The following is an 8,863-nucleotide window of genomic DNA, read 5'->3' as shown; positions in this document are numbered from 1 at the left end:
CCGCGCCCCCTGGCCTGCTGGGTGGCCTCTGGCCAGGCCCTTCCCCTTGGTGGTATGTAATCGAGCAGGGGCTCAGGGTGTCCGCTACGGCCGTGCCTCTGTGGGGTAGGTACATGGGAACGCCGGAGCAAGCCGCAGGACTGGGTGAGGGCACTCGCCTTGTTCGCTTCGCCTCCTGCGGGCCCCATGTGCCAGCAAACTGCACACCTGAGGCCCACGGGCCTGAAGGCCAGAGGACAGCAGGGGTGTGGGGCCATCTGTGCCCTGTCCAGGTTTGGGACCCTGTGGGGGGGGGGGGAGCCCAGGGGGAGTTCAGGTGCCTTTGGGAGCAGAGGACTTTGCTCCCCTGCTGGTTCTTGTGTGGGACTAAGAGACACAGGAGCAAGGGCTTGGGGTGGCTTCATCCCTGCCCAGCCTCGTTCCTCATCCCCACAGCGAGGGGCTTGGACTGGGTGACCTAGACAGGCTCCCCCTGTGCTAACAGGAGATGTGCAGTGGTAGGCAGGGTGATTGTGTTCTGAAGGGGTCCAGGGGCAAAGTGTGGGGAGAGGGTAGATTTATGCAGGAATGTGGCCCCAGAAGGCAGGCTGGGCCCCAAGGTGGCCACCATGGCCACCTTGCCACCGTGCCCTGGGTTGTGAGTGATCAGGTCACCATTCTTGGCTGTGCTTTCTGTAACCAGAGCACTGACCTCAAGGCCTGTGAGGGAGGGGCTGAGGGAGGCTCTGAGAAAGCCCAGGCAGCCATGAACCCAAGGCCGAGTCCCTTCCTGGAGGCTCAGGGGTGGGGGACAGCTGGTCATGGGAGGAGGTCACCCACGGATTCTCAGATGACGTAGGGCCTTGGGGCGGGGCTGAAGCTTTCTCCGGCTGGTTCCACTGAGCATGGCAGTGTGAACGATGTCTTGGGCTCTGGTTTTGCCGGAAACCCCTGTGGGGTACTGTCTGGACCATGGAACAGTTGAGGAGGGCTGGCTCTCTTCCCAGAAAGGCGCCCATGGCAGAGAGAAGAGAAAACCAGCAAAGCCGAGTCCATGGCTACTCCAGAGTGGGAGCTGGGGGACAACTAGAGGGCCCTAACTCCTGACCAGGCCTCTTACTCAGATCACCCCCGAGGGTGCTAGAAGCCAGGGCACGGCCCAGACAAATCCCTTGCCCACTGCAGCCTTGGAGAAGGCCGGAGGGAGTGGGGGCGGGGGATGGGCGGGCAGAGGATTGCTGGAGAAGTCTCAGCAATGCTGTCGAGTAAATGCTCCCTTAGTGTGGATCCTGAGTGAGAGCCACCTGGCCTCAGCTGTCTGCTCTCCCAGAGGGATGGCTGGACACTGGGGAAGGGATAAGTTCAGGATTTGGGTCAAGGTCCATGTTAGGGATTAAGGTTAAAGTCAGAAGCAGGGTCAGTGTCAGGTTAGGGTTAGGGGTTAGAATAGGAGTGACGGCGAGAGTTTAGAAGGAATGATGGTCAAGGTCGGAGTTCAGTCAAGGTCAGAGTGAGGATAAAATCAGGTACTGGGTCCAGATCAGGACTTTCCTGATTGGCCTTGTCCGGGGTTGTGCAGAAGGGAGCTCTGGCTTTTATTACTCTTGCGAAGGGCAGGAATTGGGTGGGGGCCGGGCAGCCAAGACCTTGGTCTCTCTGTGACTGTGGCCCAGTCCTTCCCCTTCTGTGTCCTGTTTGGCATCTGCAAGAACAGTTGTTGTGCAAGACCACTGGTCTGCCATCCTGGGAAGGGGAGGAAAAGCTGGCAGGAGGTAGAGCTGGGACCCAGGTGCTGGGGAGGTGCCCGTGTCGTGACCCCTTCCGGGGGTGGTGCTCCATGCCCGTAGAGAGAAGGGTTCAGTCTGATTGCAGAACTGGACCCAAGCAACTATGCACATGTTCACGACACACCTGAGGCCGGGGGCTACGTCCCGCCTCCCCTTCACATCCTGCTGCGATTTTAAAAAAGAAATGTTCATTCTGCGAGGCAGGCCAGGGGGAGAGTGTGGCAGGGACTCAAATCTGTGGGGGTAAGACCTGCTGGCCTCTGTGTTTGGGAAGTTCTGGCAGTGTCTGGGGACACCTTGGGTGAAAGCTGCTGGTGGCTGGGGACAGGGGAGTCCTGCCCTGGCTTTTCCCTGAGCCCCTGACACCTTCCCTCGTTCTGCTGGCTGGGAAGGACGCGCAGGAGCCGGCCCGCCCAGAGCAGCGTCAAGGCCCTTCCTCTGTCCTGAGGGGCAGGGCACACTGCACCCCCAGCTGCTGATCCCTCGGCAGGGCAGCCCAGAGCTGGGGCAGCTGTGCCCAGTGCCGGGGGGACTTGGTCTCTGTGTGGGGAAGCGGGGAGGACATTCAAGAAGGGGCTAGCTAGTCCTGCTACCCCCTGTGCAGTCCTTGGGCTGTCACGCCCAGGCCTGCCTTCAGAAGCCAGTGTTTCCCCCCAAACTGCTGCAGTCCTCATGAGAAGTGTGGGGGTGGGGGGACCCTCCTAAACAGAGTGGCAGCAGAAGAGAAAGCAAGGGACTACCAACGCACATGGGACCTCGGTCTCAGGAAGCCACTGCTTCATACAGAGGGATGCTGTTCATACGGCCACACCAGGCTCAGTGTCAGAAACCAGGTGCAGACCATCAGCTGGTACACCTGGCCCAAACGGTGCAGACCAGCCATCACAGGTTGTCTCTGAGGTTTCCCAGACACCAGTGCAGGACCTTATTCATCACTAGCTCATGAATTTCATTTCGTTTGGCCAAGGGTCTGTACCAGGCTGCAGGCATCCCCAGGGGCAAGCAGAGGTGACAGATGGGCGGAGAGGAGCCGTGTACTTACACAGGGAGCATTGCCAATGCTTCCGAGGAAAGGTGACCTTGGGGACTGGGAGCTGTCTGCGTCCCATGGGTCCCGTCCTGAGTGGGGTCTTGCTCACTGCTGGAGAAAGAACCCAGAAGACACTTGCCTTCTGTGTGGTCAGGACAGGACAGGAGGTCTGTGTCCTGGCCAATGGCACCATGGACCTGGACCTTGAGGAAGTTGCCAGAGGGAGGGATGGCCTGCCTAGCAGGATGGAAAGGCAGGGACATGGGCTTGGCTTTCCTAGAATGCAGAGGGTTGGGAATGAGTGAAGGAGAGGTCAGGTAAACCCAAAGTGAGAAAGGCTTGCCAAACCGATGGGGACCTTTTCCATTTCCTGATTTTTCAGCCTCCCATGATACTGTTCTCTGTCCTGGTTGGTGGTTGGTGGTTATCAAATACCCACCAGTTCTTTCTCCCTCTTCCCAGCAAGACATGGAGGCAGGGGCCCCTCCCCTTCAACCTTCGCCTTCTGAGGCTGGGTTCCAGTAGCTCCCATGCCCTCTGCCGGTTCTCCAGGACACGTGGGCTGGGAGCATGTCACCACTGAGTGAGAAGTTGCCACCCCGAGCGGCCAGGTGGGGAGACCATGCGGGGGACACCGAAGAGAGAGATGGATGCCCAGCAGGCCCAGCTCCTCTGGGATCCAGTTGCTTGGGTCTCCCAGCCCAGACCCTGAGCATGTGAACAAAAACAGTTTGGGGTGACTGCTGCCTTGGCTGCCATCTGGCTGGAACCTTAGGAGATGTCCCCTAGCCCAAGCTGAGCTGCCTAGCCGAGCCCGTCAACCCCAAATTCAGGAGCAAATCACACAACTGCTGGTGTTTCAAGCCACTGTCTGGGGGTGTCTTTTTGATGGGACAGCAAGTACACAGAACCGTCCTTTCTCCGTTATTCATTACCTATCCTTCCATCAAAAACACTTCTACATGCTTCCTTTTTAAAAGCTTCATACCCCATGGTACGTGGAAGTCTGCCATCAATGGCCATAAATGGAAGACAATTGTATAAAGCAACACAGGAAATGGAACTACGTGATCAGTTTCTACATAGGGACAGTGGCCGCCTCCCCTGGGTGGGGCTGTGTCCCACTGGCAGCTTCCCAGCACTCGTAGAACCTATTCTCGAGCCCCCTTCTAAGCCCCGCCACCAGCTGAGATGCACCCCTTTCTCAGAGGTCCGGGTTCCTGCCCCATGGGGCCCATCGTCCGAACTTCTAAGTTTCACTATTTCTAGCCTCTTTCCCTTCTTCCTCCAGCCCTAGGGAGAGGGGCTGCTTTCTGTAATTCTTTGAAAATTCTTGCTTTGCCATTTCAGTTCTTCAGCTGCTGGGTGTAGAAGGCAACATCACTGTCACCCTAAGATATCCATGCTCTAATCCTCAGAGCCTGTGAACTAGTCACCTTAATGGCCAAAGGGACTCTGTAGATGTGAATAAGGATCCTGCAATAGGGAAATTATCCTGGATTACCTGTGTGAGCCCAGTCTAATCTTTTAAGGGTCCTTAAAAGTGGAAGGCAGAAGAAAGTCAGAGGGAGATGTGGCTAGGAGGAATGTGACTAGGAGATAGGGAACAGGACAGAAAGCCTCTAGAAGCTGCAAGAGGAAAAGAAGTGGACTCTGCCGCAGAGAGCCTTCAGAAAGGAGCACCACCCAAATGAGAACTAGGTTAGATTTCTAACCTCCAGAACTGAAAGATAATGAATTTGTGTTGTTTCTAGCCACTCCATTTGTGGTAATTTGCGATAACAGCCGTAGAAAACACACACACGGGTTAACACTTATGTATAAAATTCTCTCAACATAACACGTGGTCATCCTCCCCAGTCCTGGAAACACAGGTTCCCTCCCACTCCCTCAAGTCCAGGCTGCTCCCTGTCACTCCAGATGGTGGGCACACCCCACTTCTCCTGCCACTGCCTCTGGGGGCTGGAGGGCTATGGCTTTCAGCAAGCTCTTCCCTCTGCCGTCTCTGACCTTCTACTTCCCATCACTGGTCCCCCGATGATGCAGAGTCCCCAGGATTCAAGGATCCTAGGAAGCCAAGACTCTGTCCCCTCCTCACTTGTGACAACTTCAGCTCATATATTCCTCTGTCATTGTGTAGGACCTTCTCAACGCCAGGACTTTTGTCTCTAAACCCCCACCAGGCCCCCACTTACTCAGGGCAGGTGACAAACCTGCCTCCAGTTCTCTCTCTTAAAAAGGAGTGGTGTTGGGGCGCCTGGGTGGCTCAGTGGTTAAGCCGCTGCCTTCGGCTCAGGTCATGATCTCGGTGTCCTGGGATCGAGCCCCGCATCGGGCTCTCTGCTCAGCAGGGAGCCTGCTTCCTCCTCTCTCTGCCTGCCTCTCTGCCTACTTGTGATCTCTATCTGTCAAATAAATAAATAAATAAATAAATAAATAAATAAATAAATAAAGGAGTGGTGTTGCTTCCTCCAAGAACCTTCGCAAAAATGAATACCAGATAAATTGAATAGTTGGAAGGTAAAAATAAGACTCGAAGAAAATTAGAAGATCGGAGAGTAAGTATGCAAATTAGGATGTGAAAGACTATGTTACCTGTGGACAAGCATCAACTTCTGTTGCTGCTGCCTAAAGGTTCTTTGGGCATAGTTAAAACAGTGGACAACCTGACCGGCCATACCACCTGTCAGAGCATAGGCTACAAAACCGATTCAGAAGTGGAGGGTCAAGTGAAGTCCCAGTGTATGTAAATAAATAATAGGTTTGGTGTTGGTGAGCAGAATATCCAAGATAGCCCGAAAGTTTCAGGAATTATTGACCGGGGTGGCTGTGCTCCTGATATGCCAGACAATATAGAAAAAACCTTTGTGGATTGAGAAAGGAATTATAAATTTAGCTTTGAACCACTGTCTCTATTTTAAAAAAGAAAAAAAAAAGGTGACTTATTTTCATGTGTGTGTTAGTCATCTATTTAAAAGACAGGAGGTGATTCTTTGCAGTGTTTATTGACTCTAGGAGTTGTTTCCTTCCTTCTCTCTTACAGGGTGTTCTTATCAGGCCTGGGAAGAGTAATAATGTAGAACCTGGGGGCAAAGAGGCAGCCTAGTAGCTTGGCACTGGGGCCACGATAGAAAGGATTTCCATGGCAGTGTTGACCTTCCCCTTGGTGGTATAATGGATGGGGAGTAAAGTGTCCCATGCACTGCAGGAGTCCAGCATGCCTGAACTTGGCTTCATCGAAGGTGTCAGACAGACTTCTGGACAGGAAAGCCACAGCGATGCTCCCCAAGGTCAAGGATCCCAAGTAGCCCTGGACATAACAGAAGTCAGTGAGAGCCCTCACTGCATCCAGTGATGATGTGTGTAGACACAGAGTGTGTGTGCATTTCAGTGAAAGGAGGAGGAGATCCCAACCAGATTGCACAAACAGTGACTTGGATCAAAGCACAGATGGGAATGACAGTTAGGTGCTCCTAATAACAACAGTGCCTTGTCCTCTTCCTTGGCACAGTCCTCTTGAAAGCCAAAACTCACATTGATGATTTTAGTCAAAACAGTGAGAGTAGCCACAGCGAACACAAATGCAAACGTCCTTTGTTGAAGTACGCAGGTGCCTTTGTTGGGAGGGGCAGTGAAGAGGAAGAAACAGGGGAAGCCCAGGAAAATGTTGGTGAGCGGGATATAGCTGAGAGTTGGCTGTTGGCCTTGACAAAGGGATGTCTTGGTGCTTCACAGAGTCCCCAAGGACCACAGCCATGGGGACAGAGAAGCATAGATCTGTGCAGGCTTGAGTCATCCCAGTAGGTCTTGATAAGTCAGGAAGGTTGGTTTCTTTGGGAGACAGTGATCTTGATCTGGGCTTGAGTACAGATGATGAAATTTGTCCCTGATTTTCATCCAAGTGATTAGTGGTCCTATCTTGGCTCTGGAAGATGCTCAGGGCAGCCTCCGGTCACGAACCAGTCTGGTCTGGATGATGGGGTCTCCCTAACTTTCTCCTTACATGCTAAGGGGGAGATTGCAGTTGCTGATACATTCTACCAAACCCGGATACATCCCTTGGGCCAAGGTGAGCTGTCAATACAGAAACTTAAGGAGAAAGCCACTTGGCTTTCTAAGGTAGAAAGATGGTTTGATGGGATTTGATTCACTGGTTGGATCCAGGACCCTAGAGGACTTGGCTCTGGTCAGTACTGCAGACTGGCTTCTTGCTGTGGCTTGAAGCCCTGCTCATAATTGGCATAGTGGTTGTATTCATCAAACTAAATGAATCTGGCTAGCATGTCAGACAGATGGATCGGGTCAAGAATGAATTCTTCTAAATCCTGTGCAAGTGCCTTTCCAGAAAACGACACCATCTTTCTCTTCTGTTTTACTTTCCTTAGTTTTGTCCTCTGCCTTTTTCATATCCTTCCCTCTTCTTGTCTCAAGTTCTGTGTAGACTCAGGAGCTGTCCTGACAGACAGCCTTCTAGGGCTGGTAGGATCTGAATGGGGCCGCTGTGGTGACCGTGGGGCACGGACCACCCATCACTAAGGCCTCTCAGGGTGTAAGTGTACAGTTATTTTTATTATTAACCATGGGCCAAGGAGCTTCGGACCACAGGTGGAGAGGTTGTGGGAAGTTTCCAGAAGCACCACACCCTTGTAATGCCCTTCACTTTATAGGCCAAAGGGAAACATTGGGATAATTATGAAATCCTGAAAAGTTCCATTTCAGGAAATGGTCTTAGAAAAGAGAAAAGCATCTGAAACTTAGCGACTGACCTCAGCCTGTTTTATATTGATGGACTTAATACCAGCTGAGCTAGCTGTCTGCTAAAAGGGGGAGGAAGTAAGCCTTGAGTGACATCCACCCTGCTTTGAATAGGGTGTTATTTAGAGGACTTTGTCTTCAAGCAGCATGCTTGTGCTATAGGCAAATGCTCCATTCATTCATCTAAAAGAGAAGTTTTGGGTCTCATCACAGATTGTGAGCGTTGTTCCAGACCCTAGGGCTATACTGGATACCAAGGCAGCCAAAGTTTCTGCCTTCGCATTCAGCCTCTGAAACCAACCCCACTCCTGGAGATGGGTCCTAGTCCTCCCTGGCCCTGGGCTAACTTATCTACCCTTTCCCCGCAGCCAAACCATGTTACTAGAATCATCTTTCACAGTCTTCTCCCATCTCAGTTCTCAAGTTCTCCCAAAGTTGGCCTCCAGCCCAGTGGGTGCTTTATCCTGTTGATCCTTTCATACATCAGAGAGGAGGGAGGCTGTGTCGGCTCATCTCCAGGGAGTCAAGTTTTCCAAAGGGCAGCAATTAGGACTATTCAGATCTCTGAGAGGTCACCATGCCAATGGGGCAGAATGAAGTCAATGGGCTTCAAGGCCTGAGTCATCCTCTAAAGCTCTTTTTGACCCTGAACAAAGGAATCCTATGGGTTACATCAATTATATTCCAGCAACAAACCGGGTTCCATAGAAACATGTTGTTTTCTAGAAGAGAATTCCAGTAGAACTTTAAAAAATGACAAGTTACATTCACACAGGTGGATATGAAAATTTGACTTTATTTATCAGTCCTATGAGAGTAATTTCATACTGCTTGTATTTATGTGCATTACCAAAAAAGCATCTAAAACACTTGTAGGGGTGTCTGGGTGGCTCAATCATTAGGCATCTGCCTTCAGCTCAGATCATGATCCCAGAGTCCTGGGATTGAGCCCTGCATTGGGCTCCTTGCTCAGGAGGAAACCTGCTTCTCCCTCTCCCACTCCCACTCCCCCCTGCTTGTGTTCCCTCTCTCGCTGTCTCTCTCTCCGTGTGTCAATTAAATAAATACATAAAATATTTTTAAAAATAACTAAAACACTTGTAATCAAAACATACCAAGCAATAAAAATCTTTTTAGGACAGATTCAGCCTGGGAATAAGATAGAGCCCAACAAGTTAGCAGTGCTTGGGTATTTCAAAAGATAAACATGTTGGGGTGTCTGCGTGGCTCAGTCAGTTAAGTGGCCAACTCCTGATTTCAGCTCAGGTCTTGGTCTCAGGGTAATGGGATCAAGCCCCATGTTCGGCTCCAT

Source organism: Mustela nigripes, chromosome 2 (genome assembly GCF_022355385.1).
Source record: "Mustela nigripes isolate SB6536 chromosome 2, MUSNIG.SB6536, whole genome shotgun sequence".
Taxonomy (NCBI): domain Eukaryota; kingdom Metazoa; phylum Chordata; class Mammalia; order Carnivora; family Mustelidae; genus Mustela; species Mustela nigripes.
Note: the sequence above shows the minus strand (reverse complement) of the source record.